The sequence below is a fragment of the Felis catus genome, chromosome B3, assembly GCF_018350175.1.
Source record: "Felis catus isolate Fca126 chromosome B3, F.catus_Fca126_mat1.0, whole genome shotgun sequence".
Taxonomy (NCBI): domain Eukaryota; kingdom Metazoa; phylum Chordata; class Mammalia; order Carnivora; family Felidae; genus Felis; species Felis catus.
The window spans coordinates 124,644,156-124,672,124 of record NC_058373.1 but is presented as its reverse complement, the minus strand read 5'-3'; the positions used below and the strand labels follow the sequence as shown (position 1 = coordinate 124,672,124).

Below are 27,969 nucleotides of genomic sequence, written 5' to 3'. Positions count from 1 at the left end.
GAAAGCTATGTATTTTTTCAAATTTCCCAAGTTCTATTATTAAATTATATTTCTTTGAAGAGTACATTCCCTGATTTATCTACCAGATTTACACATGAACTTCTACGGGAACATCTTGCTATCTGCTTCCTCTCCCCCAGAATGCTTTTAAATGTAAGCAAAGTGAGAAGAGAGTTTGGACTTGGTGTTTACCAGTATGCCAAATGCGATTGAGGTCAAGCAGAATGATGAGTACAAGTGAAGTCTTTGAGATTTGGCAAGAAGGTGATTATTAGATGTTCATGGGAAGAGCAGTTTTATAGCTAAACAATGATGGAAACCAAATTGGAAAGCAATGGTAAGATACATTTAAACCCATCAGACAGTATAAAATGTAAAATCTGACAACACAGATTGCTGCAAGGCTGTGGGGAAGCCTCAAACCTTAACAGTGAAAGAACACATTGAAACAACTATTTTGGAGATGCAATTGGTGAAAACACACACTTCCTGAGGCCCAGATATTGCACATCTGGCTAATTACTTTAAAGAAACTTTTACCCATGCCCAGAAAAAGACATGAACTAAAGTGTCCATTTTGACATTATATTTGGTAGTGAACAATTAGAAGCCATGTAAATGTCCATCATAAGGGAAAGATAAATGACTTGTGTCTTATTTATATGATGAATATTACTCATCAGGTTAAAATGAATAAATTGAAGTCATGTATCAATATTGATAAATCTCAAATATATACAGTATAAAATATATTTAATGAACAAATTTCAGAATGGAACATATAGTATGATATGTACTTAAACACTCAAAGGAACACTATTTTAAAAACTACATAGACCCATAAATATGTAGCAAAAGAATAAAATACTAAATGAGAAGGATTCAGAATGGTTACTTAGTGGGAGAAGGAGTTGACAGAGGTGTTAGGTGGGAATGGGGCCAACCAGAGCTACAAGGATACTGCAAATGCACTTGATATGCTTTATTTATTTTTATTTTTTTAAGTTCAAATTAAATAAGACAAAACTCTAACATGGGTTCATTTAAGTGGTAGATGACTTCTTATTTTACTCTAGATATGTTTGAAATATTTTATTAAAACATGAAAGTAAAGATTGGTTTTCAATTTGGGGAGGCATAATTGTATTTTAAGATAGAGGATGCTAAGAAAGAAGGAGAATTTTAAGACTCTGAAGAGACTGGGGATAAAGCATGGACCTCTTAAAAATGAAATGCACAGGGTCTCAGGATTAGAGAGGAGTGGACTCTGAGATCCATGCCACATCTTTCTCTTCGCACATCAAAGAAGACTTGAAGGAGAGAATAAATCAGAGCTAAATTAAAGAAAGGACAAAAGCTGTGGCATTTATTCTGTGTAACCAAGAAGAAAGATATTTTCCTGTTGAGAATGGAGGGGCTTAAAACACTAAGATTTATTTTCTTTTTCAAACACTTGAATCATGTTCTCTTGGTAGTGGAGCCTAACTAGGTCCCCAAAACTTAAATTCAATTATATTGTGAGGGAAAATGATAATTTGGGAAAAGCAATTGCCAGATCTACTGAACTGTAAGAGATAACTTGCATTGGTATATTAAGGGGAAGCAGACATAAAGGGAATTTTGTGAAGCTTTGGATAAGTCAGAGAGTTGGTAAAAGGTGGTTGATTTACTGACTGAATTGAACTGGGTTAGAAAACTCTGTAGCAGTAACCTTATTTTGTATTAATATGAAGACTATGCAGGCATATGCATTGGACAACTCACATACTAACAGTGCTGTACCAACAATGGGTAGTGTTGCTTTGAACTATGAATCACACTGTGTGCATAATAGCAACAGCTACATTAAAACTCTCACTAGGGCTGTCCCCAAGATCTGCAATTAGAATCAACCTTAACTTGATTCTTTGGTTTCATTCATTTAATACTATCACTGATGTCAGAGGACTAAGGACAGGGCAGATGTTGACTATAGGTCATTTGTAATTGTGCTATTGCACGTGATAAATCATCAAATAATTCTGAGATAATTGCTTGGCCAAATAAATAACACCAAATAATTCTGAGATAGTTTCTGTCTTCTGGAAAACAAATCTCAGGGTTTTATGACATTATACAGAATTTCAGTGTCAAAAAATTGCAATTGATAGGTAGTCAAATTAGTTGGGGCTTTCAGATTTTCTGCATTATATTTTCTTTATGACTAGAAACTCTAAAAGCACCAACTAAATAGAATTACAGTAAATTAGAAAAGGTGAGCGTCTATTAATATTTCACAAAATACAGTAGTGAGTGGGCATCTGGTAACCATTGTGTATAACTTTAACCAAATTTTATTATGTTTTTATCAGGTGTTAAATCTAAGAGTATAATCATGTGATGGATTCTGAAAACACATAAAATAGTATAAATATGGAAAGGGTAACTATGGGCCTACTGGCAATTCCAGTCCACCACCTGTTTTTGTATGGATGTGTGCTAAGGATAGTTTTTACATTTTTAAGTGGTTGAAGGAGATCTAAATAAGAATAGTATTTTATTACATAAGAAAATTGTAATAAATTCAAATTTTTGTTCATAAATAAAGTTTGATTGGAACATAGCCACACTCATTCATTTCTGTATCATCTGTGGCTGCTTTCACACTACAGGCAGAGTTGAGTACTTGTGACAAAGACCACATGGTCCACAAATTCTAAAATATTTACTCTATGGGCCTTTACAGAAGAAGTTTGCTGACCCCTGGTCTAAATATGTTATTTTGTAATTATGTAGTACTTTTCCTTCCTGAGATTGGCATAAACAACTCTTTGGGTCACTTGACAGTTTTGGGGTTTGGCCGGTCATCAACCATCACATTAATCGTCCTCCGAAGGCCACAAGACAGAGAATAGACAATTATATAACAGTCATCCATGTAGGAAATAATGGCAATAATCATGTAGAATTTCCTGAGCACTGCAAGAGGAGCTATTGAAAGCATACTTCCGTTAGAGGCCTTTCAGCTCTTGCTGGAAAAAAAAAGATCTTATTTAACCAACTTGTTGAGAATGCTTTACAAGTAATATTGGTAGTCATAGACAAAGAAAATAGAGTTGTTATTTCTTAGAACCCTGAACAGAAGTTGCTAGATGAATATCTGCTTCCTTATTCCTTATTTGGAAAGGCCAGCTTGTATAGCCGAACTTTGTCCTGCGTATTCAGCTCTTGTTTTTTAGTGTTTAATAGCTCAATTAAAAAAAAAAAAAAAAAAAAAAAAAGGAATTCTTCCATGAAACTAGCTGTCTGTGCACAGAACTTGCTCATTTTTTGGTGCTTGTTGTTTTAATTGCCTGGCCCCTTTGGCTCTCTAATGCCCTTTTACTGTAAATTCTACACCAACTTGGTCTTTGTGTTTTTGTTTCAATGTGCTGGGCATTGAACGTGGAAGTACAATGTCCCCACATACTATAAAGGAGCCATAGAACCTTAAGAACACAGGAAAAAATTCTCTTTGGTATTTGACCATGTCAGAGTAGTTTCTCTGCCTTGCTGAGGAAAAATCCAGAAATGATGTTTTCCTAATAAAACTTCTTTTCAATTACTGAATTTTATTGGAAATGTCTAACATTGCTATTGGCTTACCTGTCTCTTTCAAACAGATGTGATTTTGTGTTTTCATAGTTGTTGGATTCAGAAATACCTACATGAGGTAAAGACTTTTTTTTTCTTTTTCCTTTTCTTTCTTTCTTTCTTTCTTTCTTTCTTTCTTTCTTTCTTTCTTTCTTTCTTTCTTTCTTTCTTTCTTTCTTTCTTTCTTTCTTTCTTTCTTTCTTTCTTTCTTTCTTTCTTTCTTTCTTTCTTTCTTTCTTTCTTTCTTTCTTTCTTTCTTTCTTTCTTTCTTTCTTTCTTTCTTAATGTCATGGCTGTGGAGCTTTTTCTTCCTTTGATGGCATTGAAGGCTGTTTAAGCAGCCAGGCAACTAGTGAAGCTCATAAAGGCTGAAAAGGCAGAATGGAAATGGCAATTTCTCTATTGCTTCTGGAGAACTTTGAGAGAAGTTTGATACCACCATGCTTGTCTTTGACACACTTTCATTCAATTTTCAATACAGAATTTTATATTCCTCTAAAAAACTTTTTTTTGCAGTTTCCTTCTCTTCTTCCCTTCTTTCTTTTCCCTCCCCTATCCTTTCTCTCTTTCCTTTATCTTCTTTTCTTTCCTCATCCTTTTTTTTCCCCTCTATTCTTTTCCTCATGTGCGGAAAGGAGTTTCCTTTCTATTTTTTTATTGGATTATCATTTCTTAGATAATACGGATCATGATTTCAGTTTAATTGTCCAATTTAATTATGTGTGTCAGATGTACTATCACCACTCCATGCAAACAGGGGAACAGTCAAAGAAACAAACCTAAGCATGTTTTATCTCTAACTAGAAATATTTAGGGGCACCTGGGTGGCTCAGTCAGTAAAGCGTCCGACTTCGGCTCAGGTCATGCTCTTGGTTTGTGAGTTCAGGCCCTGGGCTGACTGCTCAGAGCCTGGAACCTGCTTTGGATTCTGTGTCTCCCCCTTTCTCTGCTCCTCCCATGCTCATGCTCTGTCTCTCTCTGTCTCTCATTAGTAAATAAATGTTAAAAATTTTTTTAAAAAAGAAAAAGAAATTTTTAGGGCAAGGGCGCCTGGGTGGCTCAGTTGGTTAAGTGTTGGACTGTTGATTTTGGCTCAGGTCAGGATCTCTTGCTTGGTGGAATTGAGCCCTGTGTTAGGCTCCATGCTGACACTGTGGAGCCTGCTTGAGATTCTCTCTCTCTCCCTCTGCCCTTCCCTGCTCACTCTTTCTCTCAAAATACATAAACATTGGAGAAAAAAAAAAAGAAATATTTAGGGCAAACTTCATATATCTTATCTCTTTCCACCTTTATGTCTTTCCTCATTTCTTTCCTTTGATGGTGCTCCGTCCTACTCAGTTTTCACCTGGTTTCTTTCTCACTCCATTCTTTCTTCCAGGTTTCTCTCTTCGTTTTCTCACTGTAATGTAATAATATGTTTTCTGTTGCTGTGTATTACTGCAAACTTACTGGCTTAAAACAATACCCGTTTGTATCTCACAGTTCTACAGGTCAGTGCCCAGGTGGACCTGATTGGATTCTTGGCTTAGGGTCTTGAAAGTTTAGTTAATCTGGAGTCTCCAGAGAAGAACCCGTTTCTAAGCTCATTCAAGTTGTTGGCAGAATTTAGTGCTTTGAAGTTTTAGGACTGAGGCCCCTACTTTCTCACTAGTGGTTGGCTGCTATCTTTCTCAGCTCTTTGAGGCTGCTTGCCTCAGGGGCAAGGACCGCCCCCCCCCCCCATCTTTGCAATGGAGAACCTCACTTATAACAATCTCTCTTGTACTTTGAATTTCTCTGACTTTCTCTTCTGCTACCAGTTGGAGAAAACTTTGCTTTTAGAGGGATCAAGTGATTAGGGTGGGTCCCTGTGGATAATCTCCCTGTGATAAAGTCAACAGATTGGTCATCTTGATTACAACCAAAAAATCCCTTTTGCCACATGAGGTAGCAATCACTAGGGCTAACACTAGGAGGTACAGGTCATGGGGGTCATGTTAGAATTTTGCCCACCACAAATAATAGCATTTATTTCTTCTTCCTGGGATAGGTTGAGACATTGGTAATGATGAAAGTTGACCCTGCCTTTTATATATGAGGAAACTCACTGATAGCCTCAATAAAGTTAGTTGAATCAGATGTTATCAGATATGTGAGACTAAAAAAGGGCTTTATGACTCCTGCTAAAGTGTTTTCTTGGCTATACCTTGGTGCTTTTCTTATAAAAGTTGTAGAATGTGAATTCCACTTTTTCCCTCCAACTTTGAATACCAACACTTATCAAAAGACAAGTAGTTACTAAGGGCTGAAAGGTGGAGGAGTCTTTGAGAAGAGCTTTTATTTATTCCTTCATTAAGAGTTGTTATGAGTTGAATTGTGTTTTCCCAAAATTCATACGCTAAATTCCTAATCCCCAATACATCAGAATGTGACCTTATTTGGAAAGAGTGACTTTGTAGATATACTTGTTAAAATGGGGTCATACAGAAGTGAGATAGGCCCCTAATCCAACATGACTGATGTTCCTATAAAAAGGGGAAATTAGAACACGGGCATACACAGAAGAATGCCACTTGAAGATGAAGGAAGAGATTGTGGTGACGCTTCCACAAGCCAAGGAATGACAAAGGTTGACAGTAAACCTCTAGGAACTACGGGAGAGGCATGGAGCAGATTCTCCCCCCACAGAACTCAGAGGGAACCAGCTTTACTGACACATTGATTTTGAACTTCTAGCTCCAGAACTATGGGACAATAAATTTCTGTTATTTAAGCTCCCCAGTTTATGGTACTTGGTTACGGCAGCCCTAAGAAACTAATAAAGTTTTTTACAGTGATCCAAATTTTAAAACTGTAGTCTATCATATATAAGTTACATTTTGAACAGGTATCATGTGAGTTCTAATAGATAACTACTAAGCAGTCCAGTAAAAAACATTATAGAAATTAAAGACACCTGACTCATGAAAACACATATTTCTTTTTGTTTTGATTATTGAACTCTTACTAAAACTATGATATTCAATAAGGAAAACCTAAAAACCTGTCAACGTTTGAAGTAAGCAGCGAGGGTTCATCTTTGTATCCCAGCCCTGGTTATTTATAGCAGGTGTTGAATAAATGGTCGTGGAATCAAAGAATGCAAAAGAGGAAAGTTGATACCCCAGTATCAGTTCAGAGAAGGCTCTAAAGAAATAAACAAGAACAAACTATTTTTAATTCAAAAACAAAGATCTTAAATGTATGGGACCTTCTTAGGAGAAATCCTAAGTTCATCATAGCACTCATTCAGTAAATATTTATTCTGCACACATGACCTGTGAGGTACAGTACTGGGCCGTGGGGGTAGACACCCAGAGCCGAGCCTCTTGGAGATGACAGTGAGTGGAGAAGATCTGAAACAAACACCCACTGGCAGATCTTTTAAATTACAAGTTCTCTTAAATGTGATGAAGGAGACAAAGTCTTCCATTCTCACTCCCTGTCTTTGGGAAAAAAAAAAAAAAAGATAAAAATATAACACAGATCTAGCTGCAATAATAAAATATACAGTGGGTGGCTTAAATAATAATCTATTTGCTTACAGGTTACAGGATGTCTGAAATCAGGGCTCCAGGATAGTCCAGTTCTGGCCTCCTTTTCAGAATGTGTTCATATGACATTTCTTTGCTGCCTGTATGCAAAGAGAGAAAGCTCTGGTGTATCTTCCTTTTTTAAACGTATCAGCCTTGTCAGATTAGGGATTTACCCTTATGACCTCATTCAACTTTTTTCACCTCCTCACAGGCCCTATCTCCAAGTGTACACACAATTGGGCCTTAGGGCTTCAACATATGAGTTTTGGCGGGGTGGGGTGGGGGGAACACAAACATTCATTGCATAAGTCCTTCAAATTATTCCCCCAAGGAGCAAACAGGATGATGGATTATATAATGCAAAGCAGATCATATCACCCTTCACTCAAAAACTTCCAAGGGCTTCCGATTTCAATGAGGGTAAAAGCCAAGGAATCTGCTATGATGTCCAAGGTCCTGCTCCATATGACCCTACCATTACTTCTCCAGCATCATCTCTTACAGCTGTCCGCTACTTCAGCCAGCACAGTCCCTTGTCTCCCTCAAATATTCCAGGCACTTTCTTGCCTCAGGACCTTTGTGCTTGATACTCCCTCTGCCTGGAACACTTTCTCCTTGGATAGTCACAAGGAAACTTGCCGGTCCCCTTTGGCAGTCTCTTCTCACCTGCTAGCCTCTCAGTAAAACATTCCCTAGCTCCAGTATCTAAAATAAAGTATCTAGATGTTTTTGATACTCATTTATTTTTCTCACCATATGCTTTTCTGACTAAAATGTTCATCAATGCACGCATCTTTTTGTGTGTTTTGTTAACTGTTGTATCCACAATGCTTCACACAGCTACTGGCACATAATAAGTATACAAATACATTTGTTAAGTGAATGAAAAAATAAACAGGGTGTTTTGTGATAGGAAAGAGTGGGGGATATCTGTCTAGGTCAAGAAAGGCCTGTCTGAGGGGCAATAAAGTGCAAACCTGAAAAATAAGATGCCATCATGAGAAGAATCTAGGGGAGGGCAGTCATTTGGGAGAGGAGAACAGGTGGGGAGGGATGTGCTACACAAAGAGAGAAAAGTATATGCTGTGGGTTGGGAAAGGGTCTGGCATGGTTTAGGAAGTTAAAGGAGAGGAGTATTGATGGAACAAATGAGAAAGGGAGAAGGGGTTTATGATGAGGTTGCAGAGGTAGGCAGGGGCCAGCTTATAAAGCACTTTGAAGGCCATGCTAAAGAATTTGCACTTTTTTTCTTTGTGCAATGGGAAGCTGTTGAAAGTTTTAAGTGGGGGAAGGGTATGACCTGATAGAGTATTTGTAAAAATCATTGTAGGCTACATGAAGAGAAAGGATTGGGGTGGGCAAGAAGGGTGGTAGAGCAGATGTTACAGCTAAGTAAGATACAATGGTTATTTGGATTTAGTGGTATCTTCCCGTAGCTTTATTTGCCCCATGCCAGTTACCTTGCTGGTTCCTGTTATCGGCATATAGCTATAAGAGGGGCAGCAGGCTGTGGACATTTCTCTTGACCAGTTACCATTACTTGGGTGCAGTATATTCAAAGCTTAATGACAAACATAGAGTTCTACAGTCTTTATCTTACTGGAAATACTGTTATCAACCTATTTGTTACCTCAGTGGGATCTAAGGGTGAGGATTACTTTTGAATTGGCACTCTCCTATCATGATAAGGATTCTATCTATGCTGTATGACTTTATGGAATATTGATTATGTGAGCAGAGCACAACCAATCAAATGCCCATTTTTTCCATCTGCCAAGTGGGAATGCTCCTTGTTTTTAAGGGCATGTCTCTCTTGAGGTAGAGACAATAGAGAAGATGAATAAGTCAGCAGGGACAGCTCTAGAGATGAAAGGTGATATGCAAAATTAAAAGTATTCTAAGGACTCTTTAAGAACTTTTCAACTGAGACTCTCAAAGGCGTTTACCAGCTCTTTATTATTGGTCATGACTGTTCCAGCTGAGGAGAGAGGTAGCTTGCAGTGGTAAAGATCCCAGGAGTAACAAAGTTGAGTTCCCCAAAGTCCTTGGCCTATTTTACAAATTTTAATAAATATGCAATCCAATATGCCTGTTCTAGGACAGAACTAACATTTTATTTGGATGCAATACAGCGTACAATTGCAATGGTTTTGACACATTCAGTTAGACAAGAGTTACTGAATCCTGCTATTGTACAGAAAATTAACAATGGATGCTATTGCTGAATCTTAGTATCTAGATATAATCAATCCAAGGGCAACAAATCAAAGTGGGGAGGTCTGTTAACCACCTCATGCACAGATATAAAAATATGTGTGAGTGAAGTTTCTAAGGGCAAGTAACTTTGTGTATGGCAACATTGCTAAGACCTGTAGGTACACAGGCACATAGGCATGGGCCCAGAGCACAAACTGAAAGGAAGAGTCTGTATTCCCCTGCTGGTTACTATATTCAGTAACTGTTATCCTTTCTTTTGGTGATGGTCATGCTCAAATTTATTTTTAAGCAAGATTATCACGAGAGAGGAATTGCTAATGATTTGTAAGTTTAGCTAGGAGGCTTTAGGGAGCTCTGCCTATGCCTCTTGATTGCCCAGCTGCTTTCTGCAGGTCTACTCCATTGGTAGAAAATTTGGAAAGTGGTTTGAAGAGGACTTTGACAGCATCCTGGTAGAAATAGGGATTATTGCTGCGATCTCATGACAGGCCATGATTCCATTGGGAATTACATGCTTGAAAATACGCTCAAGTTTTGCCCCACTTCCTCAGCTTGGCATATTGGTCCTTGGCATATTTGTGACTTAAGCAGAATTTGCAATGACACTGTGCATCTGCCAAAAGACCTCATGTTGTATATAATGAGCTTCCTCAGGTATACAGCCTTAATTCCCCCAATATGAAACATTTATTTAGCTACAGTGTAATTTACAAATAATGTCCTGATAGTGCCTGTGTTAGGCAGCTGGAGCTACTGTATCTTGTGCAGCATATGCCCTAGTGGTTAAGAACTCTAGTGTCTACCTGTCTGGCTTCAAATATACACTGTGACTCCTGCTACCTCTGTGACCTTTGCCAAGTTATTGATTCCATGTGCCTCAGTTTCCTTACCTGTAAAAATTGATAATGGTAATTTCCACATAGGTAGTACTAACACCATAGAGTTGAGGATTAAGTACATTGATTCATGTAAAGTACTGAGAAATGTGCTGAGTGCCTAGTAAGCTCTCTATAATGTTACTTTTTATGATGTAGTATGAGGCAGAGCATGACTAGAATGAGAGCAAAAGCCCAATAAACATCATGTCAGCAGGAAAGAGTACATATTTACTAGAACATGTGGTGGCTTTGCTCTATAAGAATTTAAAAGAGCACATACACAGTTTTACTTAAATAGCTACACAGGGCTGAAAGATTGCCAGTGCATGGTGTTGACATTGTGAAACACTGTTATTTCTAAATTATTGCTACTTTAGTGCTATTTGGGGACTTTTATCCTATTCAAGTGTCCCACCAAATGTGATGAGTTTTTGTGCTGAGAACTAAGATGGATGTTAATTGCCTCGTGCTTTCTTTAGGAACCCCCACCCCAACCCTTAAATGTCTTCCTATGACCGAGCACTCATATACTCCTGCTGCCCCCTTGTTAATTCTTAACTTAGGGCTGATCCATTGATTGAACCGTTCATTCATTCATTCATTCAACAAATTTTTTGAATGCATAGTAATAATTATGGTTTCTATTAAGTGCAAACTCTGTCAAGCATTGTGAGAAGTACTTAAAAGTATATCTTTATCCTCAGAAGAATATTTGAAGGAAGGAATTACTATGCTTGTTTTATAGATTAGGATTTATGAGGTGCAGGATCTTATCCAAAGTCACAGAACTTGTAATTGGCAAAATTTGAACTCAAGCCCAGGACTGTAAAGTCAAAGCACTACGTTAAACTGCTTCCATGTGATCAGGCACCATGCCAGGTGCTGGTAAAACAAAAATAAACGAGCCAAGGATCCCAATTTTAAGATCAGTTTAGGTCAGGGACTAGTTACTATACAAAGAATGACAACACAGTGGGATAAGTGTTTATGTAATGCACCAAGAGCTTTGCTCCAAATCTTTCCTTCCTCCATTATCACATCTATCCTTCCTCTTTCTTATTGAAATGTGCCTGCGTCATGTCCCATTAAGTCAGGGCTCTAATCTCAGATAGGGAATTGCTAAATAATTGAGTATATGGTTACAATGCGTTAGAGTCCTCTATGTCGGATATTTTACAGAGTGCTTCTAGAGGAGGCAGGAGGCATCTTATTGTAAAAGGCTGACATCAGTAGGCATCTCAAGGGAAAAGCTGTGAGGTTTAGTCTTTGTCATTACATCAGATCATGAGGGCCTGTCATTTATGTGACAACCATGCCTGTGTCCCCTTTATTTGTGCAAAGGAGAATTCCTCACCTCCATCCCTCATCTATTTCCTCAAGCAAAGCTTTCTTGCCTTTGCTTCTTCACTACCTGAGTTCACCTTTGAAGGAAGGGAAGACAAAAAGTCTCAATATTTCACAAAATTGGATGATTTACTTTTGGAGTCAAATTTGGCAATGTGACCAGGAAATCTTTTGGAAAAAAAAAAAAAAGTTCTTGGTATTTCCTGCTTCTTTGCAGATAATGAATTCAGAAAGGATGACCTCCCCCCAACAAGCTTAAAAAAATGTTTACCTACCCTTCTGTTTTCCAATCCAAACTGGTATGATAACATTCAGGAGGTCAACATTTGAAAATGGGTTTTGAAAAAGAAAACCACCCACACTCAAAAAAAACTATTTTCCTTCCTAGTAAATGTAATTTTAAATTTCAAAGACAGGATTTAGGTCAGTGGTTTGGGTCATTTTTTATTTTACCCAAACTGGGCCACCCTTCCCTTATTGTGCAATCTAGAGGAATCAGAAAGATGTCAGGTAATAAAAATCCAGCAAGGGAAAAAAGTTGGAATACATTCTGCCCAAAGTTGCATGCCCTTAAGTGCTGCTGACTTCAGCAGGATTTGTACATAAGTAACAAAGGGCACAATCTGGTCCACTGATTTTATTATCATTGAAGAGGAGATTTTTCTGACTGTAAAATGAAAAAAAAGATAATTTATGATTCAGACCCAGGCTGACAGGCTGAACAAGAGATGGCAACTTACCTGGTTGTGGCTTTAAATACAAATATATGCAAGTCAGTGGCAAACAGGAGCACCCACACGTGACCGAGAGGCACTCAGGTCCAACGTGACCTTTCCATTCCCAGAGCATCCAAAGCATATGGATGTGCTTTCAGACAGGGTCTGCAAGTGAAGTTTATTATGACATGGAAGCAAGATGAGGTATGCCAGGCTGACTGGACAAGTGACCTTTTCAAGCTGTCAATCTCTGTTATTCTCATATATCATTTTAGTGCAAGGCAAGAGCCAAGAAGACTGCTTCTCACCTCATACATAAAGCTTTAGCTTGCTAGTGCTGATGCTTAACCTGGACTAATCACCTTTGATGGATGGTAAAAATATGGCCAAGGTGCAAAAATGATGTTCCTTTGAAAATCCTTTTCTGTTTTTCTTCTTTTTTACCCCAACCTGCTATACTCCTATCTGAACTTGTTCACTTCTTACCTCCTGCATTTGCTTGACCTTCTGATTTCATACGAATGTGCTTCTTTCTTGTACTAAATGCTCCAGTGTTATGGTCCTTCAGCTGACTGGTGACTCCATTTCAGAGATGATTCCAAACAATTGATGTATGCAGTTTTGCTGTTTGTGATGATATTAACATATAGACTCTCTAACAAGTTCAAATTTAATGAACATGTTTTTCTTAATCATGCCCCCTTCTCTTTATGTAACACTTTTTAGAAGCTCATATGTTTTTTCAACAAACATAACCCAGTACTTGGTACATAGTAGATATTTAATTAATGTTTGCTGAATAGATGAATGGCTTCTTATTTATAGAAGATGTATTTGAACTGGAATTTGAAGGATAGATAGAATTAAATAAGTGAGCAGGGCTGGGGGAAGGTTAAAGCCATAGGTAGGGAAGTACAAGGTATGTATGTGGAATGGGCTTAATGTCTGGTATGAGGTCAGTAATCAACAAGTATATGTTGAATGGGTGGATGGATGAATGATTAATGGTGTTAGACACCAAACAAATAGAAGGATAAGTTATACTCTCTTCAAAGAGCTCAGAGTCTAAGCTGTAAATAACTAATGATAAACCATTTACTTATTCAACAAATATTTACTGAGTGCCTACTATATTAGAGTTCCCCAGAAAGAGAGAATCAGTAGTATCTCTCTTTTGATAGATAAGTAGGCAAATAGATAGATAGATAGATAGATAGATAGATAGATAGATAGATAGATGATAGATAGATAGATAGATAGATGATAGAGACACAGATGGATATAAATTTCTATATCCATATATAAATATATATATACATATATATATATATATATATATATATATATATATATATATAGAGAGAGAGAGAGAGAGAGAGAGAGAGAGAGAGAGATTTAAGGAATTGGCTAAGAAGATTGTGGGTTCTGGCAAGTTTAGTTGTCATAGTAGGAGAGCAGGCTGGATATTCAGAAAAGAGTTGTACCATAGCTTGAATGCTGTCTGAAGGCAGAATTCCCTCTTCCTTGGAGGGAGCTGAGGTTTTTTTTCTCTTATGGCCTTTAGCTGATTGAGTGATGCCCACCCACATTATGAAGGTTCGTCTACTTTACTCAAAATCTACTGATGTAAATGTTATTCTCATCTAGAAATGCCTTCACAGTGACATCTATACTGGAGTTTGACCAAATATCTGGTTACCATGGTGTAGCCAAGCTGACACATAAAATTAGCCATCATACCTACTGAGTAGTGAGCCCTGTTCTTGTTACTAAGCATACAGCAGTGAATGAGATAGGTAAAGATCCCTGTGATTATGGACTTTACAGCACACCCGTATGCAAAATTTGTATTACAATATATGGTAAATACTATGTGAAAAATATAGTAAAATAAAAAAGAGAGAGGGGAAGCTACAGTATTAAAGAATGGTGAGAGAGGCCTCATGGAGAAACTCCCATTTGTATCAAAACCTTAAAGAAGTAAGGAAGTGGCCATACAGTAGTCCAGGAGAGGGAGTAGCAATTGTAAACCTTAGGAGGAGAGTGCCTAGTGTGCTTGAGGATCAGCTTTTGATAAGTGTTTTAATATATGTAAAATGTAAGCAAAGATGTAATATAGGCAGAGCTTGATGTTGAATTACTGTGGAAAGAGAGATTATTGTCTGCCGGAGCTTTCTTGGAATAGACCCCAGTACCTAGTACGTAGTAGATAACATTTTCTGAATAAATGAATGATATCTCATCATAGATGATGCTATATTTGGGCTGGATATGGAAGGATAGGTGGAATTAGGTAGGAAACACAGGGAGAAAGAACAAGATGAGCAGGAAGAAAGTACAAGGTATTTTTGAGTCATGGACACTAGTCCAGAATTGCTGAGGCATGAACAGTTTGGGGGAACTGAGCATGGGGTGTATAAGGAAGACTGGCTCAAAAGAAGGTTGAAGCCTGACCATGAAAGGCTTTGTAGGTAGGCAACAGAACTTGGGTGTCATTTCATAACCACTTCTAACCATCAGATTTTTAAGGGAGGAGAAAAATGAAGTTATGTTGTGATTTAGGAAAGTATTTGCTGAAGGACATTCTTTAAACACTTATTCTTAGATTATTGGTAGGTATTATATGAAGAAAACCAACAGCAATGTAATTTTCAAACAAATTTGGGACACGGTAGATTAAGCAAAGTTAAAGAGTTCTTTTTTTGTTCTGCAATACTTCAAATAATCTTAATATGCCAAGAGACATTTTAAGGCTCAGAGAGATGGATGTAATAAGCTATGTTTTCCTAATATTTTTGGTCACAGAAATGCTTTTATGATAGTATATCTAAAAGGATTAACAGATCATTGTGCACACTTCATTGGAAACCCTGTTTTAGGAAGATAACACTTGTTGTAAGACTGGATTGAAGGAGTAACTGACATAAGGAAGATTGTTTGGAAAGCTGATAGAATAGCCACAGGGGAGGTAATAAGAACCTGAACTGGGGCTAAGTGGGATTGTGAAATTTTTCAGAGGCAGTATCACAAATCTGTCAACAGATTATTCTATGTTTGATAGAGGGGTTTGGGGGGTTATTAAAAGAAAAAACTTGAAAAGTTTAATGTCTTAGAGCAAGGGAAGCTGCTGATGTCCTCTGAGGCAAAACCCCAAAAATAGATTTAGGTTTAAGGAGAAAAAAAATACATTTGAGAGACTTAAAGAGAAAACAATTTTATAATTCCTAAATATTGGGGTATTTTCTAGGTATCTTTTTGTTATTGATCTAGTTTAATTTCATTGTGGTCAGAAATTATATTTTGTATGACTTAAAATTTTAAAAATTTGGGGTGCTTGAGTGGCTCAGTCAGTTAAGCATCCAATTTTGGCTCACGTCATGATCTCATGGCCTGTGAGTTCCAGCCCCGTGTCAGGCTCTGCACTGGCAGCTCAGAGCCTGGACCCTGCTTTGGATCTTTGGATTCTGTCTCTCTCTCTCTCTCTCTCTCTCTCTCTCTCTCTCTCTCTCCCCCCCTCCCCACTCATGCTCTCTCTCTACCCCTCTCCACTCATGCTCTCTCTCTGTCTCTCAAAAATGAATAAACGTTAAACAAAAATAAATTAAATAAAATAAAATTTTAAAAATTTGTTGAAATTCATTTTCAGATACAGAATATAGCCTATCATGGTGAATGTTCCATATTACTAGAAAATAATGTGTGCTATTCTGTTGTGGAATGAAAGATCCTATAAATATCAATTTGATGAATTTAGTTGATAGTGTTGTTCAGGTCTTCTATATCCTCACTGATTTTCTATTGTTTTATGAATTACTAAGAGAAGAGCTTGGAAATATCCAACAAGAATTGTAGATTTGACATTTTCTTTTAGTTTTGTTTTATGTATTTTAAAGTTCTGCTTTTGGGTGCAATAATATTTACAGTTGTTGTTTCATTATGAAATGTCCTTGTATATACCTAGGAGCATTCTCTGTGCTGAGGTCTTTCTGATATGACAGCCACTCTCGCTTTTATTTTAAGTTTATTTACTTATTTATTATGAGAGAGGAGGTGGGGCAGAGAGAGAGAGAGGGAGAAAGAGAATCCCAGGGAGGCTCTGTGCTATTAGTATGGAGCCCAAAGTAGGGCTTGAACCCATGAGCTGTGATATCATGACCTGAGCCAAAACCAAGAGTTGGACACTTAACTGACTGAGCCACCCAGGTGCCCCACTCTCAGTTTCTTCTGACTTCTGTCTGCATGGCATATCTTTCCTCAACCTTTTACTATTCGCCTGTCTATATCATTATAGGTAAAGTGGATTCTTACAGATAAAATATAGTTGTGTCTTGCTTTTTAAAAAAATTCAGTCTAACAATCTTTGCCTTTTAATTGGGGTGTTAGACAATATATTAATGCAACTACTGACATGCTTAGATTTGACATGCTGCTTCTCCTCCACTTGCCTCGTGTATTCTTAGTTCCCCCTTTCCTCTTTTTCTACGTTTGTTGATTCAATTTTATTTTCATGATGGGCTGATTAGCTATACCTCTTTTACAGTTTTTCAAAAGTGCTCCAGGGTTGGAATACATAACTTTCGTTTAAAATAGTTGATATTATATTAAACTATTTCACATATCGCATAAGAAACTTTCAATCATATATTTTAATTTCCTCTCATACTTTGTGATATTGTTTCATACAGTTTATTTCTACATGTTATAAATCCAGCAAGACATTATTTTTGGTTTAGACAGTTAATTGTTGTTAAAGCAATTAAAATAAGAACAATGTACCTTTCTTATAGAGCCTCCGTTTAAAAAGCTATTTCTCTTGCTCTTAATTTGTCTTTGTAAGATCCTTATTTCTAAATGGTATCATACTTCTTTCATGAAAGATTTTTCTTTAAAACTTTTTGAGTACACATCTAACGATGAAACAATGAAAAACAATGAAAAAGACTTTAAATTCCTTTCATCATTGAAAGATATTTTTGCTAAATACACAATTCTGGGCCTGCAGTTTTTTGTTTGTTTTCTTACTGTTTTTTTTCCCCTTCCATCCTTTAAGTATGTAAGTCTAATACCTTTAGGCTTGTATAATTTCTGACAAAATATCTGGCGTAATTCATATCTTTGTTTCTCCTTATGCATATTCCTTTTGTCTATCTTCAAGATTTTCTCTTTACCTTGCTTTTCATCAGTTTGACTATGGTGTGTCTAGGTGTGTCTTTTCATGTCTATCCAGTGTGGAATTCTCTGAGCTTATCAGATCTGTGGTATGTTGTTTTTCATTAGTTTTAGAAAACTGTTAGCCATTGTCTCAATGTTTTTGATGTTTTATTCTTTCTCTCTTGGACTTCCGTAATCTTTATGTTAAACCATTGCTATTATCCCACAGTTTTTGAATGCTTTGTTTTAATCCTCCACTCTTTTGTTTTCTGTCTTTATATTGAAGTGTTTGAGAAGGATGGTGTTCTTTTCATATGATGACATGGTCTGAATCTGTTCGTCACCTTAGTCTTGGTTCCACATGCCCATCTGCAAAGGGCCATAATAAGAAGGGAAACCCCTTATCACCCTGAACACTAGGTCTACATGCCACAAAAAATTTTATAATACAATCAAATTAAATTTTTTTTAGAATCTAATAAAGGAGAGACTGAACTAGCATATATTAAAGGGATTTTACCAGGCTGGTTTCCTTTGCTTGTGGGGACTCACAGGCTGTTTGGTTCTTTCTTCAGAGTGACATAGTCTTGGGACAATTTAATCGTGGGGTAATCAGCAGATATAGAAAGTGGCACACAAATCTCAATCTCAGTAAAATCTGATACATATATTTTGAGCTACTGCTATGGTGCTTATAGTTCGTGCTTGATTGAAACACCCTGTTAAATGAAGTAGAAATCCATCTGAAGTTGGTACTTCATAGGGATATTCCTAATTAACTCAAAGCTGCCATAATAAACATAGAAGACAAACTGGAAAACACATGGATGAATCTATTATGACTATCTTCAACTATCTTTGAGAAATTATCACAAAACTCTTGCAAAAGTTTAACAATTATAAGAGAAAATGTAAGAAATATGAAGAGTAGCCCCAGGCTATTCAATCTAGTAATATGAGAAAAAAAAAAAAAGGACAGATAAATAATAAAAAGCATATGAAAAGGAGGAAATTTCCCACAGGTGAACACTTGAGTTTTTACCTTGCAAGCAATCATCAAATTCAGGCAAAATAAAAAGAAACTGCACCTATACTTAAACTCAACATATTTTAAATTTGGGGAAAAAAGGAAAAATTCTTGCAAACATTCAGGCAGAAGAAATAAGTTGTTTATGAATTAAATTTCTTTTAAAATATTAAATGCTATGAGACAGTCTTCACATTTTGAGGGGGAAAATTTGACTTAAAGATTTTATACTCAGTCAACGTATTTTTCACAATCACGGCATCAAAAATAAATTTTCAGAAATTTAATTTTGTTTTTTAAAGGTAAATTCTTTAAAATCTTTGAAGAAAAGATAAATCTATTCTCTGAAACAAAGCTTAGTACAAGATGGACCTCTTCTCAATTTGTTTTACAAAGCCAGACTAAGCTGATAAGAAAATATATATATATTGTTTTCTTGGTAGATGCAAAAAATTTGGTAAAATGCAACACCTCTTGACCTGAAAAATAAGAGCCTTAGTAACCTATGACAGGGGAAAACTTGCTTAAAATACTAAAATTATCAGTCTGAAATAAATAGAAAATGTAATATTTAAAGGTGAAAGACTAGAATAATGTCAAAATCAGGAATAAAGTAAATATATCAGTTATTACCACTTATTATTGCTTTTTAACAGATGGAATAATATAAGTCAATGAGTTATAAATATTAGAAAGGAGGAGACAATTACTATTTGAAGATCATATAGAAAGCTAAATCAACTTAAGTGCTAATTAGAACTAGCAAGACAATGAAATAAGGTATCCTTCTAAAACTTAAACAATAAGAATTGGTAGATTTCCTACATGTTTATATTTTAAAATGTGAAAACAATAGAAACGATTTCTCAATAGTCACAAAATTTGAAAATACCTAAGAATAAGGTTATCACGAAGTATATATAGTTGACAGAAAATTCATAAGCTTTACTAAGCAACCTAAAAGAAGACTAATAAAAATCGAATCCGTTTTTGAAGGATTTAATTACATAAGTAATTGCTTATAATATTTCCTTGAAATTGGCAATACCCAGAGCTTTTTTTTTTTTTAAGTTTGTTTATTTATTTTGAGATATAGAGAGAGAACCAGCAGAGAAGGGGCAGAGAGAAAGGGAGACAGAGGATCTGACGCGGACCCTGTGCTGACAGCAAGGAGCCCAATATGGGGCTCAAACTCATGAACCATGAGATCATGACTAGAGCTGAGTCAGATGCTTAATTGACTGAGTCACCCAGGGGCCTCAACCCAGAGCTTGACATACAGCATAAATTCAATTTTTTTTTTTTAAATTCACTTAGGAAATAAATTGAAGAAGACCTACCAAATGTTAACAGTGGCTATCTCTGTATAATAGAAGGTGGACTGATTTATTGTTTGTGTGATTTTTTTTCTTCAACATGAAGAAATGAATAAACATTTTTAAAATTCAGAATAAATCAAAAATTATATACTTTTAAAAGGTAATAACATCATAGCGTTATGGATATGAAACATGTAGGAGTTAAATCAGTATTTGTCAAAGTATAATCTGCAGTCATCTCATCAGATTTCACCTGGACTATTTGTTTAAAAATTCTGACTCTTGGATCACATGTCACACCCACCTAATTAGGCTACCTTGGTGAGAGCTCAGGAACTTATATTGTAAACAAGCACTCTAAGTGGTTCTTTTGCACACTAGAATTTGAGAACAACCAGGGTAAAGGGCTTGCTCAGCTTATGCAGAGGGAAAACATTTTGTAGAGCAGAGGATAGAATAAAGTTGTAAGACTTCTGCGGTCTGGAATGAGTTTAGATGCAACGCTGGAAGTCACCTGGAGGGTGAAGTGAGTCTCACTAGTTACTAAGTCATTTCTCTTCATACTTGGCAAAATTCTCGCCCAGGTGCTCATGAGCTGGAGAGAAATTCTTACAGTCTTATTGGCTCTCATTGTTCTCTAAACTCAGTAAATTCCACTTTCTGGGATGGAAGCACAGCCTGTCATCTTCACCACTCTATCCCCAGCACCTAGAATGGTGCCAGGAAATTATAGATGCACAGTCAATACAGTAAAACCTTGGTTTGTAAGCATAATTCATTCCAGAAACATGCTTGTAATCCAAAACGCTCGTACATCAAAGTGAATTTCAAGAACCATTGGCTCAGTTGTGATCATGTGACATTCAGCATCACATACTACTTGTATTGCAAGACATTGCTCATTTATCAAGTTAAAATGTATTAGAAATGTTTGCTTGTCTTATAGAACACTCACAGAACAAGTTACTCACAATCCAAGGGTTTACTTTTGTTTAAGCAATGAAAATTGGTCTGCCAGGTGTATTTGAAACCTGGTGCTCTAAGGAAACCACCCAGGACTCAGGCCTATGTCATTTACTTCTCCTCCCCTACCCACCTCTTATCCTTACAACCTGATGGCAAACCCAAGATTTGAGAAGTCAAAGCTGCTCATTGTTAGGAAATTCTGGGGCTCTTATATCTTAGAGATATGTGAGAAATTGTTGAAGTTTGAGGTTTACAGTTCTCTGGTTTTGGTTTCAGTACCTAAGAACACTCTTTATTTCCTGGAAAACAGGAGATTAATGAATTCTTTATGTCCTAATAGCATACATGGTTCTGTGTAAAGAGAAGAAAGTTCTTGTATTAGTGCTCTTCAGAGAAACAGAACCAGTAAGATACATGTATAGCTGTATGTATATAGATAAACATATTTATTTTGACGAGATGGCTTGGCTCACAGATTATGGAGGTGAAAAAGTCCCATAGTGTACCATCTACAAGCTGGAGACACAAGAAAACCCGTAGTATAATTTAATTTGAGGCCTGAGAACTGGGGAAGCTAAGGGTATAAATCCTAGTCAGAGTGGCAGAAAATAGGAGATGAGATGTCCCAATTTAGGCTGGCAGAAAGCAAAAAGGGAATATTACCTCTTCCTTCACCTTTTTTTTTTTTTTTTTTTTTTTTTTTAACCCAGGCCCTTGATGGTTTGGATGATGCCTATTTGAGAGGGTAATCTGCTTTACTGAGTCTATGATTCAAATGCTAATCTCCTCAGGAAACACCCTCACAGACACACCCAGAAATAAAGTTTATTTTGGGAACCTCATGACTAGTTGATCTGACACATAAAATTAACCATTACAATGCATTTCTTTTGGTAGGAATAGATGCTAAAAATACCTGTTGTAAAGGTGCAGTGATTATTCCTTGTGAAGTGCCTGAGTTGCCTCTTAACTTGAATATATTTTGTCTTAGTTTCCTACAGCTGCTGTAACAAATTACTACAAATTTAGTGGCTTAAAACACATATTTCTTATAGTTCTGCAGGTTCGAAGTATGACACGGGTGTGATTGGGCTAAAATCAAGATGTTGCCATAACCGTATTTCTTTTGGGCTCTAAGGGGCAGTCTGTTTCTTGACTTTTTCAGCTTCTAGAGAGTGTTTCATGTTCCTTAGCTTGTGGTCCCTTCCTCTATCTTCAGAGCTGTTACTGACTCCAGTCCCTGGGCTCTCCAAGTAATGGAGCCAAATGGGGCTAAATGAGAGTTTCCATGCAAGGCTTATGCTCCATCACAAGGGAAACAGCACAAGGAAAGGGTCCTTCATGCTGATTCTCAGAACAAAGTCCAGGAAACATTTTTTTAAAGAGCCTAAAGCAGGAAAGGAGTGACATCTAAACATGTAGGGGTTGGGAGAGATACAGGAAGTTGGGCCCACAGTCAGAGTGGATAGAACATGTGCATGTCTCTTTAGCATGTTAAATCTCCACCCTGGGGTATGAATTTTAGTGTTATAATGAGAGAACAAGTGGGTGAAAGGTCAGCACTGGGGTCTACTTTGGTGTAGACAGGTTAGGTTTGGTCTTCACCAGTCTTTGTAGTGAATCCTTCCTTTGGTAAACATCCTGCTTCTGCATCCTGTAAGACATGCTACTCAACAGGAATAGGGTTTCAGCCAACAAGTAAAGCTGGATTTCATGGTCACAGTTGAGGGAACCCAAGTGCAGTCCCTGCTCTGTCTCAAAGCCAGCAAACTGCATCTCTCTGGCCATTCTTCTGTATTCGTATCTCTCTTTCTGATTCTAAACCCAATTGACAAAGGTTTTCCTGTTTTAAATACCCAGGTGATTAATTGGGCCCACCTGAATAACCTAGGATAATTTTATCATCCAAAGGTCCTTAACCTTAATCACATCTGAAGGTCCCTTTTGCTATGTAATTTACAAATTCACAGGTTCTAGGGATGAATATGTGGACATATATTGCGGATTCATTATTCCACATACCACAGACCCCGTAAGACACCTACGTTTTAGGAATGTTTGGGGATATGGGTGAGTGAAGAAATGCTTCTTTTTCCATAACAGAGTACCTTTGTCCTGCAACTAAATCAGACAAATGTTCATACTGCAAATGCCAGAGGTTGCAAAGAATTTACTGCATAGAGAGGAAAAGGACTGAAGGCTTTATTTATAAACATGATGCTTCATTTGGCCTAAAAAAGTTGAACTGAGATTCTGTTCTTGCTGTGAGGATTTGACAGAGAAATAACTGTTTTAATGTAAACCAGTGTGCTCTTTACTTCAGTTGCAGAATCTGTACCTAATTCTCAACTAGGGTTATGGTATTTGAGTTGATTTTATTTGAAGTTTATGGACATTTGGACCATCAGGGATTGGAAACTTGAGATTCTGGAGTTAGACATTATCTATCATTGGAAATAAATTACTTCTGGCTGTATTTGTTTTTTAAAAAAGAAGGCAAGAAAAGATCTCTGACTGCAATATTATTGATATATATTAATGATGATCCTAAGATAAACCAAATATATAAGACTCTGAACAAGATTGCTGAAATTTAATTAAGACACAGTAAGGGGTTCAGTTGGTATATTTATACACTGTCAGTTATTTGCAGAAGAACATTAATAATCTGAGAAGAGTGTGACCTATATTTGTCTGAGTATGTAAATAATAAAGTCCTTTTGCCAAAAGTTAAAGCTGTTTATAGCCTGTGGAGAATTTCATAGTAACTATTTTTATCCTGTCATTTCTGTGTATCTTATGTAAACATCACTCGAAGAGGATTATCTGCAAGCAGGAATTAGTTAGCATTAAAAATAAGATGTACTCATCAAGCTTTCAACACAGATACCATTTTCCAAATTGACATGCTGTCAGAGGACTTCATGACTGCAAAGATATCATAATGAGAAAAAGGGGGCACATGCCTAAGTGATCCAAGTGTTCTTGCTTTCTCCACAAATCTCTCTTGACAAGTGGAATGAATTCCCATGTATACTCCCAGGATGTGTCTGTGTGTGTGTGTTGTGTGTCTCTTTCTACCAATGATCAGCCGGTTTAACTATAAATCACTGAGAATGTTCTTTTATGTTCCTGAATCTTTAGATAGTGGAGCCAGCTGTTGATATGATTACCCATCCATGATACTAGTCAATATCCGGGAACATAAAAAGCAGGAACAAAGGGGTCCTGGATGTGTTTGTTGCCTACCAACATCCTGATTTCTGCCTCCTAAATTTGGGAGTGAAAGGCCATCTAGTGTGGTGGTTAAGAGTGAGGTTCCAGATTAAGAAACCTAGTTGAAGATCCAGACTGCCACTTTTCAGTTGTGTGATATTGGGAAAGTCATGTAATTTTAAAGGACCTCAGTTTCCTCATCTATAAATACAGAGATAAAAATGCTACCTATTGGGGCGCCTGGGTGGCGCAGTCGGTTAAACGGCCAACTTCAGCCAGGTCACGATCTCGCGGTCCGGGAGTTCAAGCCCCGCGTCGGGCTCTGGGCTGATGGCTCAGAGCCTGGAGCCTGTTTCCGATTCTGTGTCTCCCTCTCTCTCTGCCCCTCCCCCGTTCATGCTCTGTCTCTCTCTGACCCAAAAATAAATAAACGTTGAAAAAAAAAGATTAAAAAAAAATGCTACCTATTTCATAAGACTGTTCAGAGAAGTCACTTTACATATGTAGAATTCTCAGAACAATACCTGACAAACTGAACACTGAGTATTGCCAAATTGCTATTCTTGTTTGAGGTCATTTTGCCAGCAAAACATTTTTATGAAGAGTTGTGCAAGTAACTTTTAAGGAAACTGAATTTTTTCCAGAAACATTTTTAGGACAGCAGCGTATTTGAAAGAAGGTATAGGATATGCTTTGAATAGTGAAAAAACGCTTCACTCTCAAGACACTAACATTTCCCATTCTTTCAGAGCAGGCCTGTATCTCCACAATATTTTATCAGTGGTTTATGTAATCAAGGAATATTCCTAACTTCTTTTATTTACATAAGTGATATAGGACTGGGACTAGGGTGAGGCTCTAGATTTAGGCATCAACCCCTTCCCAATTAGTGATATGTTAACACAATATTTCAGAAAAATAAAAATTAATGCAAGACGTCCATGATGAACACAAAATCAAAATTTAAATAACAGGATCAGCATTTCTGATTTTTCCTTTTGCCTCAACCTCAGTATGGCTTGTCATGGCACTGAGTAATGTACTCATACGTTCCATATAAAACTATTCAGGAATATATGTAAGATCAATGGTTAACATTAATGAATGACTCTGCTCTAGACATTATGCTAAGTGATTTGTGTTTTTCTTTTTTTCTTTTCAAAGTTTTTATTTATTCTGAGAGAGAAATAAGGTGAGCAAGGGAAGGAGCAGAGAGAGAGGAGAAAGAGAATTCCAAGCAGGCTCTGTGCTGTCAGGTCTCAAATTCATGAACCTTGAGATCATGACCTGAACCAAAATTAAGAGTTGGACACTTGGGGTGCCTGGGTGACTCAGTCAGTTGAGCCTCCAACTCTTGATTTAGACTTGGGTCATGATCTCACAACTTCTTGAGCTCGAGCCCCACATCTGGCTCTGCACTGACAACATGGAGCCTGCTTAGGATTCTGTGTCCCCTTTTCTCTGCACGTCCCCCACTCTTGCTGTCTCTTTCTCTCTCTAAATAAATAAAGTAATTAAAAAATAAAATAATTGGATGCTTAACTGACTGAGCCACCCAGGTGGCCTATGCTAAGTGCTTTCAATGAAGTGATTGAATTAGTATAAATACTCCCATTTGTACATCATTAAATTCAAATTAAGTGACTCCTGCCAAGTCAAATCCTTTGTTAGTATCATATGTTTTACTTCTACATACATTGTAAAGTCCATTTTATATTATTATTAATTTTACTTTAAGCAATTATCTTCCAAAGAAAGGAATTTAAAAAATGCAAAAAATAATTTTTGTATTTAGTCACATATTACCATTTCTGGTACTCTTTGTTTTTGTGTAGGTTCATATTTCTGTCTGGTATCATTTTCCCTCTGTCTGAAAGATTACTAGTGATAGATCCTTAAAATTTTTGTGTGTCTGAAAAAGTTTTAAATTCACTTTCTTTTTTGATATATATTTTTCCTGAGTATAGAAATGTAGAATTCTTGGTTGAAAGTGTTTGGTTTTTGTTTGTTTGTTTATTTATTAATTTGTTTCAGTACTTTTAAAGCTGTCACTACATTGTCTTCTTGCTTCCATAGTTTCTCAAAGGAAGTCTGCTGTAATTATTATCTTCAGTTTTCTATATGTAATGTGTTTTCCAGTGAATGTTTTTAAGATTTTCTCTTTATTACTGGTTTCAGCAATTTAAATGTGATTTGCATTGGATTGGTTTTCTTCATGTTGGGGTGTGGTGAACTTATTGGATCTGTGGGTTTAAGTTTTTATTAAATCCAGAAAATTTTTGCCAATATTTTTTTCAAATATTTCCCCTCTCCATTTGCATGTTAGATCATTTGATATTGCCCCACATTTATGGTATGTTCATATTTTAGTCTTTTTTTTCTCTTTGTTTTATTTTGGATATTTTCTAGTGCTCTATCTCCAAGTTTACTGATCTTTTCTTCTTCAATGTCTAATCTATTTTCAATTCCATTCAGTGCATTTTTTTCATGTCAGATATGGTTTGATTTGTGTTTTTTGCATACTCCACTTCTCTCTTTATCATGATCTTATTTTGTCCCTCTACCTTCTTGAAAACTTTTTTAGTTTTAATATCCTTGTCTACAAGTGTTGTCATATTTTAATTTCTGGACCTATTTCTATAGATTGATTTTTCTCTTAAAAATGTGTCAGAGTTTCCCCTTTATTTGCATGCCTGTAATTTTTGATTGGATGCTAACATTGTGAACCATATGTACTTGAATGATGAATTTTGTTTTATTTGTTAAGTACTATTTGGCTTTATTCTAGGTTACAATTAAATTTATTGTTTCAGTTTGATCCTCTTAAGCCTTGTTTTTAAGTTTCATTAGGACAGATCCAAAGGCAGCCTTCATTCTAAGACTAATTTAGCCCAACTTCTAAGGAAATGCCATACTGAGGACTCTACTCAATACCCCAGGTATAAGGAGATTTTCCTACTCAGTATGGTTGGAACAGAACTATTCTCAGTCCTGTGTGAGTTTCAGGAATTGTTCACTTCTTCTTCTCTTACCCTTGGATAGTTTCCTCTCACACACATGATCATCAGTATTTAGCCAAAAACTGAGGTCATCCCCTCTTCAGATTTCTGGGTGCTGCTCTCTGGGTAACCCCCTCTCTAGTACTCTGCCCTACTAATTCTAGCTTTTTTAGCCTCCTTGAGTTCCAGTCTCTTGTCTCCTCAATTCAGAAAGACTTCCGGTTCTATTTGGGATCCCTTTTCTGTATTGCAACCTGGAAACACTGCACACAGTAGGCAGGGGCAATCATAGGGATCATTTTATTTGTCTCATTTTTCTCAAGGATCACTGGCCTGAGTTGCCAGTTGTCAAATATTTGAATAGCATTGTTTCATTACCCCCCCCCACCCCACCCCCCACCCCCCACTCTGACCTCCCTGGTTTTCTTATTTGAGGTAGGAGGATAAATCTGGTCTGTTACTTCCACATGACTGGCTGGGATTAGAAGTCCTCTGAAGGATAACTATTTAAAAGTTAAGGACATTTCGTGTATTATGTAATCATCACAATCCTTACATTCTCATAGATTAAAAGACTGAGGGTCAAACAAGTGAAATTATGCTGAAGAATGATATAGCATAGAGGTTAAGAACATGGCTGAACAGCTAGCACCCTGAGTTCAAGTATTAGCTTTTCACTAACTAGCCATTTGAAACTCTTTCTGTTTCAACATCAATAAAATAATAATATCATCTAATTCATACAGCTATTATATAGACTATACTTAACATGTCAGGTGCTAATATCTGTTCCTGGAAAATACTAATTTCTCAGTAAATGTTATTATTTTCAAAGTCACATGGCCTGTGGTGGAGCTGGGTCTAAAATGGGGCCTCTAGGGGTGCCTGGGTGGCTCAGTCGGTTGAGCGTCCGACTTCGGCTCAGGTCATGATCTCACGGTCTGTGAGTTCGAGCCCCGCATCGGGCTCT

The 27,969-nt window shown here is 36.8% G+C and overlaps 1 long non-coding RNA gene across 6 annotated transcripts in view; it reads right to left on the bottom strand.

Moving 5' to 3' along the window:
* Positions 1–4,776: 4,776 nt before the first annotated feature.
* Positions 4,777–27,969, bottom strand: part of LOC109500951 — a 54,400-nt gene continuing 31,207 nt past the window's right edge. For 2 of the 6 annotated variants that reach the window (XR_006599854.1, XR_006599855.1), the window contains 3 exons: positions 12,346–12,486; positions 7,176–7,264; positions 6,876–7,076 (listed from right to left, as the gene is read on the bottom strand). This is a non-coding gene — a long non-coding RNA (uncharacterized LOC109500951). Of the gene's footprint in view, positions 5,012–6,875; positions 7,077–7,175; positions 7,265–12,345; positions 12,487–27,969 lie in introns of those variants that run through there. The other 4 variants (XR_006599857.1, XR_006599856.1, XR_002158847.3 and 1 more) reach the window with 4 other exon arrangements.